The sequence below is a fragment of the Mustela erminea genome, chromosome 4 (genome assembly GCF_009829155.1).
Source record: "Mustela erminea isolate mMusErm1 chromosome 4, mMusErm1.Pri, whole genome shotgun sequence".
NCBI lineage: Eukaryota > Metazoa > Chordata > Mammalia > Carnivora > Mustelidae > Mustela > Mustela erminea.
Window position 1 is genome coordinate 92,204,298 of NC_045617.1, and position 12,806 is coordinate 92,217,103.

Below are 12,806 nucleotides of genomic sequence, written 5' to 3' on the forward strand. Positions count from 1 at the left end.
AAAAATTCCATGTCTGCTTTGTGGGCTTACAGTCTTTCTTGGATGATAAGACTAGACAGATATAATATGTTAGAAAGTCAAATTTCCTCTGAAGTAAAAATAAGTTATTAGATAATGGAAAAGGATGGGGGTAGGAGAGGGACTATTTTAGTTAGGACAGTCAGGGAAGGCTTCTCTGAGGAGGTGACATTTGAGCTGAGGCCTGCTGAGGAGGGACAGCAAAATGGGGAAGTGGATTTCAGCTGAGTCCCTGAGTTAGGAGTGGGTTTGGTGTGGTGAAGAAATGGCAAAATGCCCAGGGTGGCTGGAGCAGGATGATTGAAGGTTGACGAAGATGAAACTTGAACAGGCGCTTCTCAAAAGAATATAAATGAATAGCCATTAAGCACACAAAAGAGTGCCTAACATCGTTAATCATCAGAGAAATGCAAATGGAAATCACAATGATATACACTATTCACCTACCAAAATGGCTAAAGATCAAAATGCTGTTGATATCAAGTGTTGGCGAGGATGTGGAGAAACCAGAACCCGCATACATTGCCGCTGGTAGTGTAAAGATGGGGTTAACAGACTTTTGTCAGCCAGGGGTACCATAACAAGGTTCCACAGACTGAATAGCTTAAAAAACAGATATTTATTTTCTCACAATTTTGCAGGCTAGACGTCTGAGGTCAAGGCGTGGGCAGGATTGGTTTCTTCTGAGGCCTTTCTCACTGGCGTATAGATGGCCATCTTCTCCCGATGTCTTCAAATGGTCTTCCTTCTGCATGAATGTGTCTCCTGATCCCATAAGGGCAACAGTCATATGGGTGTAGGGCCCATTCTGATGACCTCATTTTAACTCAATTACCTCTTTAGAGACACTATATCCAAAAATAGTCACATTCTGAGGTACTGGGGATTGAGACTCCAATGTATGAATTTTGGAAGGACACAATTCAATTAATAACACCTCACTCTGAAAAACAGTTCAGCAGTTTCTAATAAAGTTAAACATACCCCTATCCTATGACTCAGTAATTCCACTCAAGTATTTACCCAAGTGAAATCACTTTGCCCCTGCAGCTACTAAGTGCCTTATATAAAAATATTCATAGTAGCTGCATTCATAATAGTCTCAAACCTAAACGTCCATTAGCAGGTAAATGGGTAAATTGCACTATATCTATATAGTAGAGTACCACTCATCAATAAAAAGGAAAGATCTATTGACACATGTGACAACACAGACAATCTTACAAATATCATATTAAGTAAAAGAATATCACAGAAGGGTAAGTGCCATACAATTCCATTTCTATGGGATATAGGCAAAGTGAATCTGTTGCCAAAGAAATCAGAACAGTAGTTACTTCTGGCTGGGGAGGGAAGGGGTATTGACTGGGCAAGAACTTCCGGAATCATGGAAATATGCTATATCCTGATGGGGTGTGTTACATTAACATATGCCTCTATCAGAATCAATCACAGTTATATCTAAGATTGATAATATGTAAATTATGCCTCTATTAACAGCTTAAATAAATAAAAATCTAAATAATTACAATAATTGCCTGAGAACTGGCACAAGACCAAATTGTTTTTGTGCAAGCTTTGTTTACAAAAGTGTGGGCAGGTGCTCTTGGGGCCGATCTGCTTGCTGGCTGTGCTGGCCCAGGGCAACCTCTGGGCCTGTAGGTCACCTCTTCACCTTCTCCAGCTCCTCAGCCAAGTATGAGTGCAGCTTTGTGCAGAAGAGCCCCACATCATTAAGGTTGGAGCTAGCGAGAGCTGCACACATCCCTCTTTTTTTTGACCTCTCCCACTTCACTCCCTTCCTCCCCTCCTGATTGCCCACGCTGATGGCAGACAGACTCATAGAAGCCACATAACCCACTTCCCTGGCTATAAGACCTACCTGTAGCACATATCCCATTCTTATGTCACCATGAGCCATGGGGAGACTCGCAAAGAGTGGAAATCATTTCTAGGGGAAAAAATCAGGGATTGTGAGGGCATGTATTTGACTTCCGGTACCTCTTTTCCTTTCTGTGTGTCCTTAGCTGAGTCACTTAACCCAGGTGAACCTACAAAATGTGTGGTATCACCTCCTCTCATTATCTTGCTGAATGCCCAAGGATGATACAGAATGTCAGAGATGATTGTGATTATTTCCTTTCCACCCTCCAGGAGGTGGTCTTACTCAACCCGGGGCCAGGGAGCGAGTGGCTAGGCCTTTCCCAATCTGTTTTTGGATCCACTCAAGACCTTTAAGTCAGAAGGAGGAAAAGTTAAAATAGAGGCTAAATGGAAAAATGAGGATCGCAAGGAAACAGGAAACTTGACATCTGTGGGTTTTCATTTCTCATGTGCAAAGCACATTTTCTCCAACCTATCATTTCTGAAATAAATGATCCACAATCATTTAATGTGAATGCATCCCAGACCTGGGTTGGGCCCATGTAATTTGGAATCAAAAATGACTGACGGGTTGACAGGAAAGTCCTGCCAATAAATTACATACATCCTGTTAGCACAGTCTCATACCTAAAAATATCTTCAGAGACTAAAGAGAAATTGGCAATGGCTATGGATTGACTGAAAAAAAAAAAAAACCATAAAAACTAAGTAAAATTATATCCATACTCCTCAAACTGTAGTTAAAATTAATTTGCTTTTTGACCAAAGTCAGATATGCCAGTGCAACACTTCGGGCACTGCATCCATTCTGTGAAAAGTTGGGTCGAACTAGATTTTTGGTGTTGCATAGACTCAGTGGGTAGGATTTGCGTGTTTTTCTTAACAGAACTGCAGGCTACTACCCTCTCATAGATGTCGGCTGCGTGACTCCATGCAGTGTCTCTGTTTCAGGAAGAAGAGGTGGGTGACCGCAATAAAGATAGCAGGGTTCTCGTTCTGGGCAATCAAATTTGCTTATTTGTTTCACTGACTCGAGCCAAAAAACAGGACTTTTAATTTCTGTAAAATCAGCCATTGGCTGCCTCATAGCTAGAAGTCACTTTTACACAATTAGACAAGGTAAAAGTCGCCCAGAGGAAGCAATTTGGGGCTTTAGACCTTTCCAGAGTATAGGAATTGCCTTTTGCTTCCCTGATGGAAGACCAGCGTCTGGTTGCAAAGGCGCTCAAGGTGAGCATAATCTGGGCTGAAATTGGGAAGGCCATTCCTCAGCCACCGCTCCCCATCACTGCTGCCAGTTCAGGTCAGGAAAAGCTAAATAATTTGTTTAACCCGAACCTCCCTTCCTACCTTGAGGGAAAACTCCTATAAGCTCACTGTAAACACAATTATGCCATGTGGGGCTTTCATTAATCTAGTACAAACCACAGCCTGACACACACTGGGCAGGGTATACTTGATTTTTTTCTTAGCTCATTTTCAGCACCAGCTTATCCTCACACTTCTTACCTAGAGGTGGTTATTTGTAGAGTGTGAATGTGGGGGAAGAGAAGAGTTACCAGAGCCAACCTTTGCTGTTGCAAAAGCATTTCCCAGCACCCACAGACAGGCATGGGTTATTAGGGTAGCCTTTGAAGGGACTCAAAGTTCATCAAAAAGGGCTGAAGGCTCATTTTATAAATGAGAGGAGTGAGTCCCAGAGGTCACCCAGCCAGTGAGTGGCTTTCATTCATGTAACTGTTTATTGGACACTTACTTTATGAAGATATTGAGTGAGGCATGGGGATGCAGTGGTGAATAAGACAGCCATGGTGTCTATCTTCAGAAATCCTCTTTCAATTACATAGCCCTGTAGTCCCAGGAATTAGCTAGCTAGAGCCACAGCTTTGAGCTGCAGGAAAGCTGGGTTTATCAAATGTGTTCGATCAACACCCACAATAGCAGACACTTAATATTTCATTTTAGTGCGTGAAGAATATTTATGTTTATACATACAGGATATCTTTGTACATAGCTTAAAAAAAAAGTGTTACTGTATATAAAAAAAGTTCCAGAAATAATATTTATGTTTATTAAGGATGATGAGCTGTGGTATTTTCTGTTTTGTTTTTTTTTTTTTAGAAATCCTGGCTATGACCCTCTGCATTAGAAGGTGAAGTTTTGGTTCGTAGCTGAGCATTCCCTGAAGCTTAGGGGTGTGGTGACATTGGTAGAATTGTGATTTAATGAAGGCTTTCGAGGATTTGAAGGATTATGGTGTGGAGGATGAGGAACCAGATGCTTTTGCTTGCTTGAGGCACTGGGGACCAAGCTGGAGGAAGTGGGCTTAAGTGGTAATGTCTGTGATTTAGAGTAGACAGGGGCTGCCAACAGGAGCATCTTCTGGGAAAATGCCATCTGATGGAAATGCATGCAGTGGGAGAATGGCAGGTCCCATAGATCCTGCAGCATGGGAGTTTAGGGACCAGGCTCATTGGAAAGTAGCCATGTGCCTTAGCTGCAGCAGGGACCCAGTACATACCTTCAGGGAAGCATGGCACATAGGCACAAGTTCAGGGGCTCATGAATCTAGCTTCTGGGAGGATTATCCACACCCTCCCTCAATCTATAATGCAAGCCCTTATTCAAGCCATCTTGTTCAGTGAATTAAAGGAGAGACAAGGGAATACAGCATTATTCACAATAGCAGATTTGTTCTTTTGAGTTCTATGGAGTAACAGGAGATGCAGATGTGATTTGGAAAGGAAAAAACTAAGACCCAACAAATATCTCCAAATATTAAAAAACAAACAAACAAACAAAAAACAGCGACGTGGAAGAATGAGTAAATCTGTTACATTTCTTTGGCTGATAAAACTAGTACCAACAGGTGGCAGAAATAGGGAGACAGAATTTAAGTCAAAGTGAGAAAGAACTTTCTAAGGAGTAAATGTTGCCCAACTCTGCAAGTGAAATCCAAATGACCAATTTTAAGCAATGATTAGATCCATTTGGTCACTCACCCACCTTACTGAGTTCCTTCTATGTGCAGTAAGTATACTGTGTCAGCCAGGGAATACATTGACTTTAAGGGTCTTATAGAAAAAAAAAAATCTGCATTGATTGAGAAATAGAGTTTGGTAACTTCTTAGATTCTTTCCAATTCTAGAATATTCTTCAAGGTTGTTAAGTGTGTATAACTTAGTAAGAATTATCTGCTAATACCATATGTGATGAGGGCACACCTGAATAGTTTTTCCATGGCTGCTAGGAGCAAGGACTACCACTGATAGAAGTGATCAATATTTCAGATTTGCTTAGCGAATTTTGGATGACAAAGAACCTACCTTACATTGTTATCTTCAGGTGTTCCCTACTTCTGATAGGATAAGTCTGAGTTGCTTAGCCTGGACAACTGATCTACCCAGTCATTGCGATGTCATATCTCTCTGCTCATTCTCCTCCAGTGTTGGTGCCTACACTCATTCTTTCAGCTTTTTGGCAGTCTCTCCTCTCCTCTTCACTGTGCTTCTCATGCCCACAACTCAAATTCCTCCTCCACAAAACCTTCCATGACCTGCTTACTCCACACTCTTTTTGCTCACTGCACACCTGCACACCCTGTCTCTATCAGTAATTTGGTACTTACATTGTCTGATGACATCTCTTGGGTAGATTTTAACTTTGAGCACACGTATAATTTACCTCACCAGTTGGATAACAATCTTGTAGGCAGAGGCCATTCATTCTACTTTGTTCTATACTCTTTTGCCACAGGGCAAAACATGCCTTCAATTCATACAAAGTTGACTGCAGTTGAGTAAGAGCTTTCATCATCCATTCTTGTTACAACACAGTCACAGCTCAGGCCTATTATTTATATGAATGGAGAAAGTCTTGTAGATGACAATACTGAAAACATTTTTAAGGTGTCTGTGGAAGACATATTTTACCCAGGTTTTGGACAATAGGTGTTTTTGTTTTTATCTTATTTACTTACAAATGCTCTTATAGCATTTATCATAAGCTAGGCACTAGCTACTCTGGTTCACAAACCTTTAAAAAGCATGCCCATTTTTATTTTCATTTTCCTTGTCTTGACCATTTAGCATGGCATTGCGTGGTCATCACATGTTGTTCACTGACTTCAGCTCAATGTATTGGTAAAGAACTGGAATTTGGGAAGGACCATAGATTCTTCTGTGTCTGTCTTCTTGTGCGTTTGCAGCTGTCTGGAATGAGCACACCCCTCTGACTCTTCTAGCAAGACTTCTAGTATTTCTCCACAGCCTACTTCTTTTTACCACTCTCTGTGCCCCCACTGTTTTCACATAGGGCTCTGCTTTTCTACTTCTTGGACCATTTCAGAACTGTGGCCTGTGACTCTACTCTCCAGGAGTTTTTCACCCAGCAGTGGAGTGGAGGATGGGCCTTAAGAACATTCTCAGAAAGAATATTTCTTCTTGGAAGGCTATCTCATTAATAAACATGAACATGGAAATGTGGTACGAAATGTGGTCACATCGCAGAGAAAATCAGCTTTCTTCTAGAATCAGGGAAGTTTAAGAGGAGTTTGTTATTAAACTTTTGCCTTATACAACCTTCCTTACCTTCCCCACGTCTCTCTCTCACACACACATACATATGCATGCACACACACAGTATTTTTATTTGGGCTATCAGATATCTTAGGAGCTGTAATTAAGTTAGAGTAAGTTAGAAAAATCTATGTTCTCAAATATAGAATTCAAACTCTCATTTTCTGGAAACATAGTCTCTTTCTTACCCCAATAGATAAGAGAGGAGAGAATTCTTGGATTTGGGTATTTATGACCTTAGTTGGTAATCTCTGCATTTTACAGAGGAGGAACCTAAGGACCAGAGAGGCTAAATCATTCACCTGCGGTCACAGGTGCTTTTGTGATGGAAGTGGACTTAGATTTTCCATCTCTTGTTTCATGGTTGGTTGCTCCTCAAAGAGGAGGAAGACAAATCTTGATAGTTCACAGATATTCCTTTTCCTTCATAGGCTCAACAACAATGGTCATGCTCTGAAGAAAAGGGTAGGTTGACTGCTGTTTTATTTGGATGCGCTCACTCTGGGATTTGTTTTGAAATTGATTGGTACTGACTGCTTCCTAGTATCACAATAAGCTAAGGCTGAGTTTATTCTCTTGTTATTCAAATTGCATACTTTTCTAAGAGGCTCGTTAGATGGAAAGTTTGGGAAACCAAATAGGTTGGATCTTTCAGAAAAGTTAAAAACACACACACAGAAAGAATGTTTTCCAGATGACACAATCATTATTAGGGGCTGATCTTATGGATCCAAAGGGAACACTGAAAGTACCAAGAAGGCTTGTAGGGAGACCTGATTTACCAGCTCTTGCAATGAATCAATGTAATTAAATTTGTTTCAGCAAGCAGAAAAAAAATTTTTTTGGACAAGGCAGTGTCCTAGACAGGATCTTTAGATGGATATAAGAGAGAATAAGACCTTGTTTTTGCCTCCAGACGCTAACAATCAAATGGAGAAATGTGAAGACATTTGAGAAATATTCTCTAGAATTGTGCTCCTGGTTGAAGAGAACAATTTTTTCCCTTAAGAAACTGATTCTTCTTTGGTCAAAGATATACAGAGCTTTATTCTTCTTAAATCAAGTTCTCATATTTATTTTTTTTTCCCTAACCATTCTTGAAAGGATTTACAACATCTGTTGTAATTGGAATAATAAGTTCCAAGTTCCAAGCATTTCTTTTGGGTAAATGTGAACAGTTTACCTGTGAGAGAGCCTTTAAAGATATTACTTTATTGGCAGAATTTTTTTTGTCAATCTCCATCCAACTTTTTCTAAGCTCTTATGAATGGGAAAAAGTAAGGGAGCCATTAGAGAAAGACCACTGCCATTTTGTTTCTCCTTCATTATTTTGTAGATATTGGTAACATCCCTTCTCAATGTTCCTGACTGAAGAACATTACGTTATTTTAGTTCTCTCAGTCCCCATCTGTGAAATACTTTAGTCCATCCTTCATTTCTCACTCCCTTACCCTCTTCCTCTTGTTTCTTTTGCTTTATGTTCTCTCTTGTCCAGCTCATTACATCTTTCCAAGGTAGGAGAATGAGAACAATGCGAATTATGCTATTTGAGTTGCACCATGCTTTCAGGAGTTGGATAAAGTATCTATATTTTTTTCAAAAAAGGCAATCATGCTGATGATGTGCCTGGAATTTTATTGGTCTTTTTGGCCCTGGGTACACATTGGGATGATGTCTTCAGGGAATAGCCTATAAAGTTTCTGCATTCCTTTGTTCTAACCAGTTACCTGTGAGGATGCCAGTTGGGTTTTGGACCTAGTGGATGTCAAGTGTTTCTTTTTGTTGTTGTTGGGCTTCCAGCATTGATGCAGAAATGCTGATACTTTTTGGCTTACTTTCCATCCACTTCCCACACCTGCTGGTTGCCTGATTAGGTGTGCAAAGAAATTGTCCCAGTGTTTCCTATGCATATGGATTCTCTCCAGATCCCTCTAATAAGACTTCTGAATCCAAGGCTTACATCCTTCTTGTTGGAAGCTCATTCTGTTAGAGTGGAAGGCACTTCAGCATCTCATCTAGTAGTATCAGTAATTTTTCTTTGTAGTTGGGAAAGCCTTTTTACAAACAAAATTATATTTTATTTTTAATTTTGAAAAGATTTATTTGAGAGAGAAAGTATGTTTGTGTCTGTGTGAGTGGGGGCAGGGGGCAGAAGGAGAGGGAGAGAGAGAATTCTCAACAGACTCTCTGCTGAGGGTAGAGCCTGATATGGGTCTTGATCCCATGATCCTGAAATCATGACCTGAGCCAAAATCAAGAGTTGGATACTTAATTGACTGAGCCACCCAGGCGCCCCCACAAATCAAATTTTAAATTTTAAATGAAAGATCATTGCAGAAGCATTAGTTTATGTATTCATGTACCTGTGTGTGTGTGTGTGTGTGTGTGTGTGTGTGTGTGTAAGACAGAGTGAGGGAGAGAGTGAGAGAGAGACAGACTCAGCCTGATGCTTGGCTCAATAGTGGCATCCGCCAGAGTAATTATGAGAGAGGAAGAGATGACTCTGCTTTTTTTCCCTTGGTTTTGGTTCTTTTGGACTTCTCACAGTATACATTCAGGTGATTTAAAGATTTTTTAAAGAGTAACTTTGGCTCAAAACATTTCCTTTTATGAGCCAATCTTAAGATCTTATAAATATAGATGCTTGGACTGAATTAGGGACAGAGACTCATCCTGTTCTCATTCCTGTCTCTTCCCTTTCTTCCCTAATACAGGTTCAAGGAATATGGTTTTTTAAGTCAAAGAACTAGACTAATTCTATTTTATATGCAAGAAAACTTGGAATTAGAGATAGTGTTGACTCCCTCAAGGTCTCACAACTGGTTAGTAAGAGCAAGAAATCAAATTTCTTCCCCCTGAGACTCAAGACATTGCTCTAGAAAGAGCATATTGTCTTTTCCTTCCTACTTTTGGTTTAAAAATCTTCTCTACCACTTTGTGAATATTTATTGCTCATGATCTGGTACCTCTTTAGTTCAAGCTGAGATCATACTTCTATTGATCTCCCTTTAAACTCTACCCACTTGCTAGTGTCCAGAACATCACTAACCATCCATCTCTTCCCATTGTTTCATGCATTGAAGCTTGGATTGATCTTTGCCAACCATATATCTGGGCCCTGCTCATGATGTGAACGATGGTTCTAGAACACCTTGGGCATTAAGTCTATCTAGTGTCATGTTTTTCATTAATTATCATCTATCTATCACTAGATTTAGGGAGATATTTACAACAGCCCTGGCCCTGTGTTAGGCACATTACAAAAATTATATTAGTTGACACTTACAACAACTTCTGAGGTAGGTCCTGTTTTCTGTTTTCCAGATGAGGAAGAAAGGCTCAGAGAGACCGCACAGCAAGCAGCAGAGCTGGACTTTGAGTCTAGGTTTGTCTGACTCTAAAGCCTAAGCTTTAGACCTCCAGGCTCTTGAGACCAACTCTCAGTCATGTGGAGCCAGGACTTCCTTACACCATCCGCTCCCACACTTATTGTCTAAATAACTGTAAAGATGAAGGGAATGGTGTGGGGTGGGCTGCTGCTTTATGAGGCAGCCTAAAATGATTGTAACTCCAGTTTATAAAGTAAAGACTGTGGATGGGCTTTTTCATCAAATTCTGAAACACTAGGGCAAATAGGCAGTTTTGAAGCTTAAGGTAAGTTTAGAGCAAACAAGGAAATAATACTTCTCCTAGCACGTAATAAAGTTATGGAACTCATTACCCTGAGAGGCAGTACAGACAGGAAATGTAAATGGATTAAAAAAGAGTTTGGGCAAATTTATGAATGACAGAGTCATAAAAGGCTTCTAACAGAAGCTGGAATATACGAGGTGTGACTATAAAGCAGTGAAAATCTTTTTTTTTTTTTTTTAACAAACACCAGAACTTGTACATCCAAATAAATATATATTTCCTTCAAAGTAGTTGCCTTGGGAGAATACATGCTTATTCTAATATTGCTTGCTTGCTCAGACTTTGGAACCTATAGGAATTTCAAGGTTTGATTTCACCTGCCTTCCCTTTAATAGATGAGGAAACAGAACCTTAACACCATGATGTAATTTGCCCGCAGTCACACAGAAGCCGTTCTAGGCTTAGAATCCAAGCTACCTGACTGTTGCTTTATTGCCCTGTTCACTGCCTCATGCTGTCTCCTGTTCTAGACTTCTTCAGAGTTTGTGACTAATTCTTCAGGATATCCTAATGGTGGTAAATCTTCATCCTTTGTGTATGGGTTTCTGGGAGAGCCAAAACCGGTTAGATTTAAGGGTATGAGTGAAAATGTTTGTTCAAGTTCTATATTAATATTTTTGTTTGAACCTGAAGCCTTTTTTTTTTTTTTTTAAAGAAAGAGTTACTAAAATCATGTTCTTTTGCTCCCTGCAAACTGGCTTCCTGCTGGCCACTTCTGCTATCCCTAAGGAATGCATAACACACCTTTACTTTTAGGTCACTTCATAGGCCAGGTCTGAGTTGAGTTACGGTGGCAACTTCTGTCCCATGACAGGTAATGAAAGCACAGCCAGGGGAATTGCGTGCTCAAGACAAAAGGAAGTGAGCAAAGAAGGAGCTCCTCTTGGGACAAGAGGAGAAGGCTTTGGAGCTCTTAGTAACCCGGGAAGGAAGGCTACTGGTACCCCAGAGCCCTACTTCAAACAGATCAAAGACATTTTGAATAATGAGGACAGAGAGGAGAGACTTCAGAAAGCAGGGCTAAAGCCTAAGCATAGACCACCGTTATCATTGCGAAGATAAAAGAGAATTGCAGAGATCGGATAGAAAGAGGAGAGATGGCTGATCTCCCCAGAGGCTGCAAGCATGGGTACGGGGGATGGATCTCATCAAAATCCAACCAAAGACAGAAGTCACTGGGAGCTCATGGGTTTGTGTTCATTCATACTCTGCCAGTTGAATTCACTTTGATCACCAAATATCCTTTTCATTTGGACTTATAAGAAAAATAATGGGAGAGGGAGAGTGATGGAAGGAAGAGACAGGCAGAGAGAAACCCCAAAGTCCATGAAGCATGTTAGACCAGTTTCGCTAAGGCTTGAAAACATTACTTCTCCAAATGGATTCACGGCCTTGAACCAAAGCTAACAAAGAAAAGACAAACATGTCACTGAAAGTAACATGTTGACATGTGTTGATGTCTTAGCCAAAATTTATAACATAACCCAGAAGGAGCCCTTGAGATGCCTGGCCATGCTTTCTTGTTACTGGTGTGTTTCTGGGGAATTCTGGTAGGAGATATCCCAGAAAGGTCAAGGCCAGCAAGGAAAGCTGGAAATAGCAGCTCTAGGTCCTAAGACTGGGGCTGTTTAAAAAAAAAAAAATTAGCCTTTGTTTTGCAATGTTTGAAGCAGACATAGCAGAAAACCTGGTTAGGATAGAAACGGAAAAGAATGGTTACCAGATTTGATGAAATCTTTGGAACAGGATCTGTAAGAAGAGAAAAGATCTCTCTCTCTCTCTCTCTTTATATATATATATATATATATATATATATATATATATATATATACATATTTTATACATACATGTATGTGCATGTTTGCACACATACACACACTCACACGCATGCACGCTGAAAATGTGAAAATGCTTGTACAGGCAACCACTGTGCATGTTTGCCCTGGGACCTGAGCAACTCTGTAGGCAGTGCAGGTAAGGATCTAGCCGTGCAGTTCTTGTGCGTAGGTGTGCAGAAACACATGTGGCCCACTGTGAGTGTGTGCACAGGTATGTGTGTGTGCACACACAGATAAACACACACTATCTCATGCAACAGAATTATTACGGATCCTTCTTGGGTAAGAAAGGAGCGGGAGAAGTTGAGCCTTAGCTGTAGGTGCGAAGTTGCTAATGGTAGGAAACTGCTTATTTGCAAAACTTTTACAATTCTACTTAATCCCCAATTGGCTCCCACCCAACCCCATACAGCCTTGCAGATTTAGCAGAGATACAGAGGTTTAAAAAGGACCCCCGGATGCTATTTGGGAAAGGCCCTCCCTTTGGAGGGTCCCTACTGGTTTCCTGGAATGAGGGGACATCACTGCCTCAGCTTTGTAGATGGGCTACTGGGGAGGGCACTACTTGGAGCAGCACCGTCATGTTAGGGCACAGTTTTGGGAGTGGGAGGTTGGCTTGTTCTACAGTGTGGGGAAGGTGTGGATGTGGCTGTGGTGTGCTTGCTGCTTTTACTTAAGAATGGACAGTCTTCTGGCTCCAAAGTGTTTTTTTGGATCTTACTCACCACCCCTTACCCCCACCCAGTTCTGTCTTGCTGAGTAGCAGACTGGATAAGCCCCTCATCTTTCTCCTGAT

At 40.8% G+C, this 12,806-nt stretch overlaps 1 long non-coding RNA gene across 1 annotated transcript; it reads right to left on the minus strand.

Annotated features, from left to right (window-relative positions):
* Positions 1 to 647: 647 nt before the first annotated feature.
* Positions 648 to 5,631, minus strand: LOC116587806. The gene is made up of 3 exons (XR_004284650.1): positions 5,531 to 5,631; positions 1,901 to 1,969; positions 648 to 783 (listed from the first exon to the last, which is right to left on the minus strand). It is a non-coding gene; the product is annotated as an uncharacterized LOC116587806 (long non-coding RNA).
* Between the last annotated feature and the right edge of the window lie 7,175 nt (positions 5,632 to 12,806).